The sequence below is a fragment of the Carcharhinus amblyrhynchos genome, unplaced genomic scaffold (genome assembly GCF_965287045.1).
Source record: "Carcharhinus amblyrhynchos unplaced genomic scaffold, sCarAmb.v2.hapA scaffold_42, whole genome shotgun sequence".
Classification (NCBI taxonomy): domain Eukaryota; kingdom Metazoa; phylum Chordata; class Chondrichthyes; order Carcharhiniformes; family Carcharhinidae; genus Carcharhinus; species Carcharhinus amblyrhynchos.
This window is the reverse complement of record NW_027649783.1, coordinates 311,709-327,366: the sequence shown is the minus strand read 5'-3', so window position 1 is coordinate 327,366 and position 15,658 is coordinate 311,709. Positions and strand designations below refer to the sequence as shown.

The 15,658-nt window shown below is 45.2% G+C and overlaps 6 non-coding genes across 6 annotated transcripts; 2 read left to right on the top strand and 4 right to left on the bottom strand.

Annotated features, from left to right (window-relative positions):
- Positions 1-5,960: 5,960 nt before the first annotated feature.
- trnat-agu (transfer RNA threonine (anticodon AGU)) lies at positions 5,961-6,034 on the top strand. The gene has a single exon. It is a non-coding gene; the product is annotated as a tRNA-Thr (tRNA).
- A 2,621-nt stretch (positions 6,035-8,655) lies between these two features.
- trnas-aga (transfer RNA serine (anticodon AGA)) lies at positions 8,656-8,737 on the bottom strand. Its single transcript has one exon. It is a non-coding gene; the product is annotated as a tRNA-Ser (tRNA).
- A 1,939-nt stretch (positions 8,738-10,676) lies between these two features.
- trnag-ucc (transfer RNA glycine (anticodon UCC)) lies at positions 10,677-10,748 on the bottom strand. The gene has a single exon. It is a non-coding gene; the product is annotated as a tRNA-Gly (tRNA).
- Positions 10,749-11,106: 358 nt separating this feature from the next.
- Positions 11,107-11,190, bottom strand: trnar-ucg (transfer RNA arginine (anticodon UCG)). The gene is given in 2 exon segments: positions 11,107-11,142; positions 11,154-11,190. It is a non-coding gene; the product is annotated as a tRNA-Arg (tRNA).
- Positions 11,191-13,766: 2,576 nt separating this feature from the next.
- Positions 13,767-13,840, top strand: trnat-agu (transfer RNA threonine (anticodon AGU)). Its single transcript has one exon. It is a non-coding gene; the product is annotated as a tRNA-Thr (tRNA).
- A 768-nt stretch (positions 13,841-14,608) lies between these two features.
- Positions 14,609-14,682, bottom strand: trnat-agu (transfer RNA threonine (anticodon AGU)). Its single transcript has one exon. It is a non-coding gene; the product is annotated as a tRNA-Thr (tRNA).
- Positions 14,683-15,658: the final 976 nt, after the last annotated feature.

The window sequence follows — 15,658 nt, the reverse complement described above, 5'->3', positions numbered from 1 at the left end:
TGTGATGGGAATTTCTTTCGCTGAGAGAAGCTACAATCCCAACATTGAACATCCTGTTGAATATTCAGGGTCTAAGACAAAGAGGATCGCATTTCCCCCTGAATCTGCTGTGTTTTTCGTCAATGTTCCATTCGAATGACAGCCTGAAAGGATAGCTAGTTAATAGAAGTTTATTCGCTGATTTATTAGCGCACCGACGGCTCGTTGGTCTAGCGGTATGATTCTCGCTTCGGGGGTTCCAACTGCATGGAGTTGTGAGAGGTCCCGGGTTCAAATCCCAGACGAGCCCTCACTTGTTGCCAGTTTTGGTTCCAAATGTTGGCTGTTTATTTGGAAAAAAAAACAGGTTGCGTTTCAGATGGCGGTATATACATGTCTCCAGATCAGGTTTGAAATCCAACAACACATCCCGACAATTTTCTCAATGCTGCAAATCAAAAGTTTTCAAGAATGTTCACCCACGGAACCAGACTGGAAACTTTTCCCAATGAATCAATCAGGGCTGTCCATTGCTTGTCGCGTCAGGGATTCTTGCATCGTGTGTTCAGTTGTACTTTGGTCAGAAAGAAATTGAGGTCTGACGATGCTGTGGGGTGGGGTGGGGTGGGGGGGGGGGGGGTGCAGGAGGTGTGGAGGCGGGGGGAGAGGTGGGTGGGAGGGGGAGGTGGGCGGGAGGGGGAGGAGGGGTCACAGTTTGGTTTTGAATTGATTATATTTTAACTATGTCTCGGGCGTTCCACTGAGCAGGAAGTGAATCTTTGTGAAACTGTTTGGTATTCCACTCCAGACGTAATTAACTCAATGAAGAGGAGGTATGGAGAGGCTACCATTGTTTGATTCTACACTCGGACTGGGTGTTATGCATCTAAGGATACTGAAAGACATGATCAGTGTAATTGCGAAGAGACTGGAAATAACTTTCCAACTTCCGATTTATTAAGGTAACAATGTTTTTTGAACTGTCTTGGGTATTTTGAAATTGTAATCGAGAGTGTTGATAAAGATAATACTGTTCATGCGGTTTACATAAACATCCAAAAGCACGGAAATTTTTAATCAGGCAGATTAAAGTAAATGCATCAAAATGTGAATTGATTCGTTTTGAAGGAAGAACCCAGGTTCAAAACATAAACTACATGGTACAGTTCTAAAGAGGCAAATATGTACATATATCTTCCAAGTTGACAGGGATGATCATAGAGGTTTACAGCATGAAAAACGGCCCTTCAGCCCAACTTGTCCTTTTTTACCCACGAAGCTAGTCCCAATTGCCCGCGTTTGGCCCATATCCCTCGATAGCCATCTTACTCATGTAACTGTCCAAACGCTTTTAAAAAATAAAGTTATACTCACTTCTACTACTACCTCTGGCAGCTTGTTCCAGACAATCACCATCCGTAAAAAATAAAAATGTCCCTCTGCACCCTTTTGTATCTCACCCCTCTCAGCTTAAACGTATGCCCTCCAGTTTCAGAATCCCCTACAATTTCGAAAAGATATGGACTATCTCGCTGATCAATGACCCTCATTATTTTGTAGACCTCAGGAAGATCACCCCCAACCCCAGAGACAAAAGGCCCAGCCTATCCAGTCTCTTCTTGTAACTCAAACCATCAAGTCTTGGTAGCATTCTCGTCAATTTTTTCTGCGCTCTTTCCAGTTGAATAATATCCTTTCTCTAATAGGGTGACCAGAACTGTACACAGGGCGGTGAGGAGAGTGATCATACTAAATCAGACGGTGCTCTGCGTCTTTTTTTAATCAATGGGGTACTGAGTACAAAAGAACAGAAGCTCTGTTAAACCTGCATTTAAATTGGGTTCAGTTTCAAGTGGAAATTGGTTCCATTTTCTGCAGAGCAATTTATAAGAGCATTATAAAAGATTTCAGAAGGTGGCAGAAATGTTTCACCAGAATAGTTCAATTGATGAAGAATTTTATTTATTGAGAATGGTTTGACAAACTGCGACTGATCTACTTGGAGAAGAGAAGGTTCTGAGGAGATTTGGCAAAAATATGCAAATCGTCATGGTCTGGTCAGATGATTGATAGAAATTTGTTCTCATTGTTGGCAGGATCGAGAAGCAGAGGGCAGATATTACAAAGAACAAAGAACACAGCACGGGAAACAGGTCCTTCGACCCAACGAGCCTGCGCCGCCATTTTAACATTATGAGTCTCCTCTCCACCCGTGACCCTTGTATTGGAGGTAATCGCTTAAAGAAGCAACAGCAGCATAAAGGAAATGCTGCCTCAGAGAGGGGTCACGGCAGGTTCACTTGAATTCGATTATTATTCCAAAAGTAAAATATGCAGGTTAATACGCAATTATATAAATTTGTATTCATTTATGGGTGTCACTGACTGGCCAGCATTTATTGCCCAATCATAGTTGCCCGAGCGCAGTTGAGAGTCAACCACATTGCTGTTGCTCTGGAGTCACACGGAGGCCAAACCGGAAAGGACGTCAAATTTCGTTGCACAAAGGGCTTTGGTGAACCAGATGGTTATGCCCGGAATTGACAATGGATGAAAGCATAAATCTGTTCTTCATTCCTGATATTTTGTTTTGAATTCAAATTCCACCAGCTGCCGTGTTGGGATTCGTGCTCGGGTCCCCGGAGACCCGCAGTTTGAGGGCAGCTCAGGGTCAACCACATTGCTGTTGATCGGAATAACATATAGGCCGGACTGGGTAAAAATTCCGTCTGTAATAAAAAACAGTTAATCAGCTGTTTTTTTTTCTCTAGGCAATCGACTCAAAATTATTAATTCCAGGCATTTTTATTGATCCCGAATTTCAGCATCTGCCGTGTGGTGGATGTGTGAGGATGCATGTGAGAGTGTGTGTAAGAGAGAGATGAAGTCATTTTCCGTCTGTTTGTGATTGTGGATTAATCCCTTCTATTCCCTCACAAACACAGTGATCCCCTTGCACCTCTGAACTCTAATTGCAAAAAACCCTTGTACCCCTGTGACCCTGGGAGTGGGGAGGGGGGGGGGGGAGGTGCAGTAATGGGTGGGTGATGTTTGAAGCCAAGGCCTCAGGATGCTGAGTGTGAAACAGTCGATTTTAAAGAATGCGTGTCGGAAACTGAAGAGTGAACTTGTCTGTGAGAAGATCACAGAAAAGTTGTGTCTGGCGCTGCGCACTGGAGACAAGTTTTGGGTTGTCAGTAAATGAACTCCTGTAATGAAGGAGCACAATCAGAAACAGAAAGTCCTGCAAATATTCAGCAGCTCCGGAAGCAGCTGTGGAGAGATATTCCTGTCGCCAGGATGTAACTCTCCAATTGGATACTTCACGTTGCTCAGATCTGACACTCTCAACACCTTCCTGTAAGGAACAGGAAGGGCGGGAATTGGGTCTTTGTTGATTTGAGCAAACAGAGCAATGCAGCAATGAGAAGCTCCTCACCCCCCGGCGGCTTGGGGAAGGATGGGACTCAGATACAGGCCTCCAGGTTGGGTTCAAAAATGGGGGAAAGAGCACATCGAGTTTTTATTGTAATGATACTGAAGATGGGATTCAAATCGACTTGTGCGGATTCATTTTTTTCCTCAGGATGTCCGAGCGGTCTAAGGCGCTGCGTTTAGGTCACAGTCTCTTTTGGAGGCGTGGGTTCAAATCCCACTCCTGACATTGCTTTTTTTTTTCCTCCCTGTTCCAGACACAATCCACACCCGCGAAATATCTCCCCCGGAATGACAATGGTTGCAGGGGCTCAGGAACAGCGACCTCCGGCAAGTTCCATTCCGAGACACATCCCATCCTGTCTCTGAAATGTATCACCGTTTCTGCGGCTGGCTGACAATCCTGGAACTCCTTCCCGAAAAGCAGTGTATCAGTACAGACACCACATGGACCGCAGTGACTCAAGAGTGAAATCCCCGAAGAAAAATCTCGAAAAATAATTAATTTTGGGCAACAAATGCTTTCCGGGCCAGTGACACACAGGAATCCTTTCTCGGGTGCATCTGTCTGTATTCAGATTGTGTTTTGCATTATCTGCCGTTCAATAAGAATTGGGATCTTTCTGATTCTATCACTTAAACTGTGCCTGTACAAGTCAACTTCCGGAACTAAAACATAGTTTCAAAATTCATTCTGTATCTGACAATCTTTGGAAATGCAACTGACTTTCTATATCCCCTCATTTGAAATCTCCGATTAATTTCTTCATTCATTCCTGAGATGTGGGTGTCGCTGGCTGGGCCCGCAATTATTGTCCATCCTAAATTGTCCTTGAACTGAGCGGATGACAGGTCACCTCAGAGGGCAGCTTAGAGTCACCAAAGTTGCTGTGTGTCGGGGGTCACATTTAGATCCAGACCAGGGAAAAAATCATTCCTTAAAGGATATTAGTGAACCAGCTGTGTTATTTTAAGACACTCGATTCATGGTCATTAGACTTTTAATTCCAGATTTTTTTTTTATTGATGAGACGTTTCACCATTTACCACGGTGGTGTGTGTGTGTGTGTATGTGTGTGTGTGTGTGTGTGTGTGTGTGTGTGTGTGTGTGTGTGTGTGTGTGTGTGTGTGTGTGTGTGTGTGTGTGTGAGAGAGAGAGAGAGAGAAAAAGAGAGAGATAGAGGGAGAGAGAGATTCTCACATAATCAGTCTCTTTGTGAGTATGGATTAACCTTTTATATGCCCTCACAAACACAGTAATCCCCTTGCCTTTGTCAATTCCTAAGTAGTACTTGTACCTCTGAGACCCTGGTGGATGGTTGGAGGGTGGGATGAGGTTTGAAGGCGATGCCGCAGGGTGCTGAGTGTGAGACCAGCCGATTTTAAAGCATGTGTGTAGGAAAGTGAAGAGTGAACTTGTCCGTTTGAAGATCACAGAAAAGCTGTGTCTGGAGCTGGGCCCGAGAGACAAGTTTTGTGTTGTCAGTAAATGAACTCCTGTAATGAAGACACAAAATCAGAAAGAGGAAATGCTGGAAATATTCAGCAGCTCCGAAAGCAGCTGTGGAGAGATATTCCTGTGGCCAGGATGTAACTCTCCAATTGGATACTTCACATTGCTCAGATCTGACACTCTCAACACCTTCCTGTAAGGAACAGGAAGGGCGGGAATTGGGTCTTTGTTGATTTGAGCAAACAGAGCAATGCAGCAATGAGAAGCTCCTCACCCCCCGGCGGCTTGGGGAAGGATGGGACTCAGATACAGGCCTCTGGCTGGGGTTCAAAAATGGGGAAAAAACGCATCGTGTTTGAAATGTAAATGCCACAAAAATTGAATTCAATTCGATTTCTGCACAGATTTTGCACTTTGGGTCAAGTAGTCAGGATTACTGACCCGTCGAAGGTGCTCTGTTTCGGTCACAGTCTTCTCTAGAGCCCTCGGTTCAAATCCCAATTCTGATGCTGATTTTTTTTCTCCTTCGCGAGGCACCATCCAAACCCAAGAAATCTCTCAGCACAAGGGCAGCAGATGCAGAGGAACAATGACCACCTGTAAGTTCCACTCCGAGACACACATCATCCTGACTTGGAAACATATCACCGTTCCCATGGCTGGCTCACAATCCCGGAACTCCCTCCCTAACAGCAGTCTCTGTGTACATACACCACATGGACTGCAGTGTCTCCAGAATGAATTCATCGCCAATTACCCAAAGAGAATTAATTTGGACAATAAATGCTTCCCGGGCCAGTGACACACATATCCCGTATGAATAAAGTATTTTCTCTTTTAAATCACTTCGTGCGAGAGAAGGGACGCAGCTGCCTTCAGAGCAGAAAACTGTGTGTGTGAATCACATCTCTATTTTTACACCAAATGTGTGTCTGAAAACAGTAAGTGGACCCAGCTCACGTTAAACCGTTCAATATTTAGTCGGATAGTTCACAGGTACGTTCCAATTCTGGCAGTATCTCCTTTTTCACAAATATCACCAGATCTGGAACGTATTTCCAGCGTTTCGCTGAGCCCACCCACAGCAGTGACAGGCTCTGTGGCTCAGTTGGTTAAAGCGCCTGCCTAGTAAGCAGGTGATCCTGGGTTCAATTTCCAGCGGAGCCTTGGTTCTTTTTCACTGGTGTTTGCAATTGTGCCCGTCGCAACATCCCGTTTTGCCTTTCCCTTCACAGTGGATAATCTCCAAAGATGGAAACATTTCGAGACTCCCCACAAATATCTCGACTATTTGTTGAGATGATCCAGGTATTTTCATCATCTTGCAGCTAAAGAAAAAACATCTGTAATAAACCCAATGCTGTAAGTTCATCAAACACAGGTTTCCATTATTTTCTCAGGGAATTCCGAACACAGTCAAATGACTTAAATCGTTCCATGTGTCCAAGCAGTCTCTCACGCTGCTATTGTGTGTTTTTCTCTATCTATTGTAATCTCGGTGTGATGCAGTGATACCTCCTCACACTGATGTCCCGATTAAACGATACAGGAGTGAAAATCTGCCTGACTACATTCATTGGGAGCAAGTCGAGCCTTTGCCGTAGCAGACTGGCGCAGCAGAAGCGTGCTGGGCCTATAACCGATTGATCGAAAGCGTTCTCTGCTACTCCTGTTCACAGTGATGATAGAACAACTAAACGGTAACTATGAAGCAGTTGTGACTTTTACCTGGAGTACGTAAACTGTTATTTGGCTTCCCCTTTCCCCCAAAAACTGTTCTCGGACCCTTGCTGTTTGTCATTTTCATAAATGACATGGATGAGGAAGTGGACGGATGGGTCAGTAAGTTCGCCGACGATACGAAGGTTGGTGGTGTTGTGGATAGTCTGGAGGGATGTCAGAAGTTGCAGCGGGACATAGATAGGATGCAAGACTGGGCGGAGAAATGGCAGATGGACTTCAACGCGGATAAATATGTAGTAGTCCATTTTGGCAAGACCAATGGGATGCAGGAGTACAATATCAAGGGTAGGAGTCTTGGCTGAGTTGAAGAGCAGAAGGATCTTGGGGTCCGGGTCCACAGGGCTCTTAAATCGGCCTGGCAGGTGGAGGATGTGGTCAAGAAGGCGTATGGTGTACTGGCCTTAATCAATCGAGGCATTGAGTTTAGGAGTCGGGAGGTAATGCTGCAACTTTATAAAACCCTAGTCAGACCCCACTTGGAGTACTGTGCGCAGTTCGGGTCGCCTCACTACAGAAAGGATGTGGAAGCTATTGAGAGGGTGCAGAGGAGATTTACAAGGATGTTGCCTGGATTGGGAGGCATGCCTGATGAAGATAGGTTGAGGGAGCTAGGTCTCTTCTCCCTGGAGAGACAAAGGTTGAGAGGCGACCTGATAGACGTTTATAAAATGCTGAGAGGAATAGATAGGGTGGATTCTCGTGGGCTATTTCCCAGGGCTGAAATGGTCGCTACGAGCGGACACAGGTTTAAGGTGCTGGGAAGCAAATACAGAGGAGATGCTGGGGGAAAGTTTTTCACTCAGAGGGTGGAGAGTGAGTGGAATCGGCTGCCGGCGGCGGTGGTAGAGGCGAACTCGCTGGGGTCTTTTAAATGACTTCTGGATGAGTATACGGGATCCAATGTGTTTGGAAGTTACAGAAAGTTCTATGGCTTGGTAGATGTAGATGTGATTTGCGCAACTTGTGGGCCGAAGGGCCTGTTTGTGCTGCAGTGTTCTATGTTCTATATATAAAACCTCGATCTGTACTAAATGGATTTTATATGCAACCGGAGTATTAGACCAGAAGAGGGAACATCTTAACACAACATGCAAAAATTTACAGACAAAAAAAATCCTCACGGAGAATCTCTTTTACACAACAGGGAACAAGTTTGCAACAGAAAGGGGCATACTAATAGAACAGATCTGTGCCTCACTGCTCTAACTCACTCTATCCCTCCATCCCCTCTCATCAACTCTATATGAAGGCGGGATCTTGTTGTTTAGTGACTGAGTGCACACAATCTGTATCTACATCTGATCAAATAGAATTCAGCTTGTGAACAATATCATCGTTTCAACCAGCTCTGGGTTAACCCAGGCACAGCTCTGATTGGCTGCAGCCCCCTGAATCTGGGGAACAGACACTGTGAGCATCGCCGGCCTCAGAGGCTTTCACAGTTACTGAGCTGGGAAACTCCAACTAATCCCCGAGAATCCACAGCACAGAGCGAGAGGAGAGGAAAGCCTGTCCTGGGAGCTGTCAATCTGAGACACAGTTTGACCTGTCAATGTGCAGATGTGAAGCTGCTCCTTCCATTCCCAATCTGCTATAACCAGGAGTTCCTAACGCCCAATAATGACCAGCTTGCAGCAATGTGTTTGAATGAACACGATGTCATATCATCCAAGCAGCATTTTGAAATGATCATTCAGAGTATTCTGATGAAATTTATTTCTTATGTTCTGTGTGTCATTCCATAAGAATCTTCCTCTGAAATGAGACCTTGTTTTGTCCTTGCGCTCCTGATGCTGTTGTTTTCAATCTGCTCACATTCTGATTTCCCTCATGGAACCAGAGAAAGGGAACAACACTGAATCATTCGGCTTATCTTGTCCATGCCAGCCCGAGGGCACCCAGGTGTTCTCTTCAAGCTCACCTTCCTGCACTCGGCCCGGAGCCATGGAGCTGAAAGCATGATGGTGATCCACATACTTGGCACCAAAATACCAGAAGTAGTTCCGGCTCTGGGGCTGCCGGAAGCAAACACTTTCAGTGATAATCGCTGCGAGCAGGACTCGAACCTGCGCGGGGAAACCCCATTGGATTTCTAATCCAACGCCTTAACCACTCGGCCATCGCAGCTCCACGAGCTCTTTGACTAATAATCACCTCAGTAGCGTTCATACGAACTTCATCAGGCACCGTTATTGTACAGAGCTCAGTGTGTGAGCTGAAATTTGTTCCTCTACTTTTGTATCTTTGTCTCTAACGGGGAACTCACTGACTGGGTCAGAGACTTGTTTTTGTATCTCAGTAATTTTTCATTACAAACAAATTAGTTCCGAATAAAAAGAAAAAGAGAAATCTCTATTGTATTTCATTATCGTAAAATGTTGCGCTCGCCCTGGTTTTGTCCAGTTGGTTGAAAACACAGGAGGAAGTGGATAAAGTTCGCAGCAAATTGCTACTGCGATGGCTGGGAATCAAACGCGGAGTTAGCTGCTTGGAAGGCAGCTATACTCACCACTATACCACCATCGCTCACAACGCTTAAGCAGCCCTTATTTTAAGAACAAAGATCAAAAACAGCCCCGGAAACAGGCCCTTCGGCCCAACGAGCCCGCGCCGCCATTTTAATACTACCAGTTCCTCCCTCCACCCATGACCCCTATCTATTGTTTTTATAACCATCCACATTGAGGGAAACTAATTTAGGGACAATTTATTACTTCCAATCAGCCTAACAGCACATTTTTCGGGTGCGGCAGGAAACCGGAGCACCCGGAGAAAACCCACGCAAGCACGGGGAGAATGTGCAAACTCCCGCAGACACCGTCCCAAATCCATGTGTCTGCACAGCAATCAGCGATAGTCACTGAGCTGTCGTCTTGCCCAGTATCTGGTCCAGTTTAAGCACACACTAACGACATGAAGCACTGGGCCAATCTCGAACATTCAAGATCAGCTCAAGTACAACCCATCACGTGTATGCCCCTCGTTGGACAACAAGGCGGACCGACTTAAACCTGTGAATGAAAAGAGAAAAAACATTATTTTCAGACCATATCCTTTTACATTACCAGGGACGTCCCAATGCTAATGAACCTTATTTCAAACAATCTCCTACACCCTCCCATTTCCAACCCACTGCTGTGCCTGTCTCAGTTACTCTTAAACAACTCCAGCGTGCCTGCCTCCACTACCTTACTTGGCAGAGCATTCCATATCCCCACTACCCTCTGTGTGAAAAACCTCCCTCTAATATCCGTAGAATCAGTTGTAATTACGGAACTACCTCCGTTGCTGATTTCATCAGACACCAGGTCTGTCCATGGGACTGTTTGCAAAGTGAACTTGGCTTGTCTCGTTTTTCTGGACAGTTTAAGGCCACCTTTTTACTATTCATTCTAACTGAGAATTCAATGATTTGTTTTTGCTCATGGAAAACGTTATGATTTTGCTCATGGAACCATCGAAAGAACCAAAGTGACAGCACCGAAGGAAGCCGTTCGGCCCATCTTGTCCATACCAACCCGAGGATACCCAGGTGTCCTTTCCAAACTCAGCTGCCTGCACCTGGCCCAGAACCATGCAGCTGAATGCATGATGGAGATCCAAATACTTCATAGCAAAAACTCCCCAGGATGGCTGCCCGAAGCAAACATTTCCAACCATAAGCGCTATGAGCAGTGTTGGAATCTGCGCGGGGAAACCCCATTGGATTTCAAATCCAGCGCCTCAACCACTCAGCCATCGCAGCTGCTTATTTACCAGAATAATGTAACCACCTCAGTAATGTGCAGATATTAACTTCATCAGGAACCAGGATTGTGCAGAGCGCAGAGTGTGAGCTCAAATTTGTTCCTCAACTTATATTTTGTATCTCTGTCTCTGAATTCTTTTATTTGGTCGGAGACTTGTTTTTCTATTTAAATATTTTTCCATTGAAATCTAATTACGTCGGAAGAGAAAATGGAAAAAAAAAAGCCTCCATTACTGTCGAATATTGTGTTCACCCTGTGTTTGTTCACTCCGTTTAAAGTCCAAGAGGCCGCGGATAAGATTCTAAATTAATTACCAATGCGATGGCTGGGAATCGAACCCGGGTCAACTGCTTGGAAGGCAGCTATGCTCACCACTATACCACCATCGCTCACGCTGCACATGGCCTTGATATTTGTGTTAGTTTTAATTACGGAGCTTCCTCAGTTGCTGATTTTATCAGGCACCAGGAGAGCCCGGAGCGCAGTTTGGACAGAATTCTATTGAATAGATTGTATCAAAGCCTGTTGCTCCATTCGGGAGCATCAACAATTTATTAAGATCTCAAAGATAAGATTGATTTCTGGGGCGGAGGATAAAATAATGAGATTAGAAAATTGAATGAACAAAACAACAAGGAAATACATTCTGAGAAAGAGCCCTGCAATGTTTGCAAGAAAATGCAGAGCTTTCAACTGAAGAAGGACATCTCGTTTTTTTGGGAATTGCAACCAGATTTCTGCATAAAACGACCGCGACAGGACTCGAACCTGCAATCTTCTGATACCTTCACTATCCGAAGTCAGACGCCTTATCCATTAGGCCACGCGGTCAACACATGAGTACACCGTCCGAATGTCAGTACCATGTGAATACCTACCGAGGTTACATTTATTCTCAGTTCTATTTTTGGATGTTTTACTGATTCCCAGATGCCACAAACTGAGGGGGAATCCCCAGTGTTTGTAACCGGTAGAAAACTGAAGATCATTTCCAACATTCTTGGATGCCTGTCTGTGTGGAGTTTGCACGTTCCCCCCGTGTGTGTGTTTACTTCGGGTGTTCCGGTCTCCTCCCACCTCTAACGAAGCGCAGATTAGGCGGATTGGCCAGGCTAAATTCCCCCTTATTGTCAGGGGGATTAGTAGGGTAATTAGGTGGGGTTACAGAGAGGGATTCTCTGTCGGAGAGTTGGTGCAGAATGGTCGGTGCGGCCTCATTCCGCACTGTGGGGATCCTCTGCCTCCTACACATCCTCTCTTCAATCTTCAATGCCTGTCCCTGAATCCTTCTGCCAGCAGCTAATGCAGCAACTTCCCCCTGTGTACCTTGGTTCAATATGTTATTTTATTTTACACGTCTCTTACATCACCACTCAATCCCGTTAGCTGTAAAGAGTTAAAATCCGAATTATCCAGTCAAACCTTTGAGCTAAAATCCATCATCGACCGATCCAAAGCAGTAAATCTCATCTTCACCCTCGTCAGGACTCTCCCACACTTTCTAAAGTGTGATTACTAGGTCTGGGTACAATCCTAAAACAGCCGCAGATAATCAGAGCTTTATAAAGATTGAGCAGAACTTTCCAGTTTTTATACTCAGTATCTCCAGTTCTGAAGCCAAGCATCCAATCCGCCTCACTGACGACTCTCTGAAAATCGCCTCTCTCCTTTAAAGATCTCTCTGACCCTCAGCTCCCTCTGAGCCTGCACACTGCTCGGAACTGGACCATTCAGTTTCTATTCCTTTTCCCCATATCTCCTGTCCAAATGCAGCACTGTTCCTGAGTGTGGGATTAATAATATGTTTCTACTATAATATCAGTGAGAGCTGAGACTGCAGCTTCTGTTTCTCCAAGAGAATCTTTCTGGATAAAGCCGGAATTTACAAGGATTTCTGTAACTGATATATTATCTGATAAATTATCACCGCCCTCACTCACTCTATCGGTGTCTATCCCTCCACCCCCACTCAGTAACTGTATAGGAAGGGGGAATATTGTTGGATAATGACTGACTGCAGACAATCTGTATCTTCTGCTGATCAAATAGAGAGGGAGAGAGATTCTCACAGTCTCTTTGTGAGTGTGGATTAACCTTTTATATGCCCTCACAAACACAGTAATCCCCTTGCCTTTGTCAATTCCTAAGAAGTACTTGCACCTCTGAGACCCTGGTGGGCGGTGGAAGGGTGGGGTGAGGTTTGAAGGCGATGCCGCAGGATGCTGAGTGTGAGACCAGCCGATTTTAAAGCATGTGTGTAGGAAAGTGAAGAGTGAACTTGTCCGTTTGAAGATCACAGAAAAGCTGTGTCTGGGAGCTGGGCCCGAGAGACAAGTTTTGGGTTGTCAGTAAATGAACTCCTGTAATGAAGAAACAAAATCAGAAAGAGGAAATGCTGGAAATATTCAGCAGCTCCGAAAGCAGCTGTGGAGAGATATTCCTGTCGCCAGGATGTAACTCTCCAATTGGATACTTCACATTGCTCAGATCTGACACTCTCAACACCTTCCTGTAAGGAACAGGTAGGGCGGGAATTGGGTCTTTGTTGAGTTGAGCAAACAGAGCAATGCAGCAATGAGAAGCTCCTCACCCCCCGGCGGCTTGGGGAAGGATGGGACTCAGATACAGGACTCTGACTGGGGTTCAAAAGTTGGGGGAAAAAAACGTATCGAGTTTGAAATGTAAATGCTACAAAGATGGAATTCAATTCGATTTGTGCACAGATTTTGAACCTTGGTGGATGTAGTCAGGATAACCCATCTGTTTAAGATGCTGTGTTCAGGTCGCAATCTTTTTTCGGGGCCTAGGCTCAAATCCCACTTCAGGCACTTGTTTTTCCTTCGCGAGGAACCATCCAAACCCAGGAAATCCCTCAGCACAAGGGCAGCAGATGCAGAGGAACAATGACCACCTGTAAGTTCCACTCCGAGACACACATCATCCGGACTTGGAAACACATCACCGTTCCCATGGCTGGCTCACAGTCCCGGAACTCCCTCCCTAACAGCAGCCTATGTGTACATACATCACATGGACTGCAGTGTCTCCAGAATGAATTCGTCGCCAATTACTCAAAGACAATTAATTTGGACAATAAATGCTTCCCGGGCCAGTGACACACATACCCCGTATGAATAAAGTATTTTCTTTTTTAAATCACTTCGTGCGACAGAAGGAACACAGCTGCCTTCAGAGCAGAAAACTGTGTGTGTGAATCACATCTCTAATTTTACACCAAATGTGTGTCTGAAAACAGTAAGTGGACCCAGCTCACGTTAAACCGTTCAATATTTAGTCGGATAGTTCACAGGTACCTTCCAATTCTGGCAGTATCTCCTTTTTCACAAATACCACCAGATGTGGAACATATTTCCAGCATTCCGCTGATCCCACCGGCAGCCGTGCCAGGCTCTGTGGCTTAGTTGGTTGAAGCGCCTGCTTAGTAAGCAGGAGATCCTGGGTTCAAATCCCAGCAGAGCCTTGGTCCTTTTTTTCCCAATGATGTTTGCAATTGTGCCAGTCACAAAATCCATTTTGCTTGTCAGTTTTGCCTTTCCCTTCACAGTGGATAATCTCCAACGTTGTTAAAATTTCGAGGCTCCCCACAAATATCTCGACTATTTGTTGAGATGATCCAGGTATTTTCATCATCTTGCAGTAAAAAAAATCATCTAAATATACTCAATGTTCTACCAACACAGATTTCCATTATTTTCTCAGGGAATTCCGAACACAGTCAAATGGCCTGAGAAACACACAATCCCGACAGTGCTGAAGGAGACCATTCTGCCCTTCGAGCCTGTACCGACCGTCCACCGACCCTCCGACAGAGAATTGCACATAGGATCTATCCCCGCAGTGCCACACACCCACTCCGCGCATCTACTGATACAAATACCTTGGGGACGAAGGGACAATCTAACATGGCCAAATCCATTCAACCTGCTCATCTTTGGAATGTGGGAGGAAATCGAATCACGTTGTTTCCTGAGATCATTTGTCTGGGTGAATTCAACTTGAACAGAACGACAGAAATTTGGCACCATCCAGGACAGAGCATCCCGCTTCATTAGCTTCCCATGTATAAAAACTCACTCCCTCCACTACCGACACACAATGTGCACCATCTACACGATGCACTGCAGCAACTTCGTGAAGCTTCTTTGGCAGCACCTTCCAAACCCACACCCATTGGGACCCAGAAGAACAAGCGCAGCAGAAACATCAGAATAACATTGAAAAAGAGTCAAGACCCCGCTGGGATTTGAACCCAGGGTCTCCTACTTACTAGGGAGGCGCTTTAACCAACTAAGCCACAGAGTCTGTTGCTGTTCTGGGCGCGTTCAGCGGAATGCTGGAAATACGTTCCAGATCTGGTGGTACTTGTGAAAAAGGAGACACTGCCAGGTTGTAGGACACTGGTATTTATTCATTGATTGTAGTTATTTATAAGTTGTTGTTGCGTGTCTGCGTTCCTTAATCTTATTTATCTTCCAAAAGAAATGAAATATCTAATTGAAAAAGATGTTACAATTTCTCACCCAACCAGCGAACGTTGTGTCAAACTTTAAGAAAGGTTTGTGATTTATTCTCGAGTCAGTGGTTTCCCTGGGAGCCGGGTTAACAGAAACAGCATGGAGAGATGGCAGAGCAGGAAATGTCGGTGCCGAAGGTGAATCACATCAATGAAGCAGCAACTGGTTTGTTACTAACCTGATCCATAATCCGATTGTGGTGGGACTCAAACTCACAACCTTTAAGTGACTGAATTACCATCATTTGGAAGACCAACGCGACACAGAGACACAGGCTGAAATTTTACTTTACTTGTCCTTAGATGGATTTTTGACGATGTGGAAACTATTGATAAATTCAATAATCTCAGAGTTAAAAGGTTAAGGACTGTTAAGAAGGACTTCATTGATCGCAATTCACCTTGGGACATCTGATGTCTGTTAAAACAGTTGTGGAAATATAGACCTGTTCCTCCTCTATACAGGAAATCTGTCCCTCACAGAATGATGCTCCCTCTCTCTCTTCCTCACTCCCCTGTACAGCTTGAAGTCTCATCTCGCAGGCCTGATAGTTGGGAGATACATTCTACTCTATCTGTCACGGGGCTGATCAGAACCTGTTCCCTGTTCCAGTTAAACACCTGCACAGAACACAACGCAAAGCTGGGAGCTGGAAATCTAACAAAAAAAAACAAAAAATGCTGGAAATGCTCAGCAGGTGAGACAGCATCTCATTAACGGAGATTTGTGTAAAACCAGCTCCTGAAGCACAGCACAGCTGCACA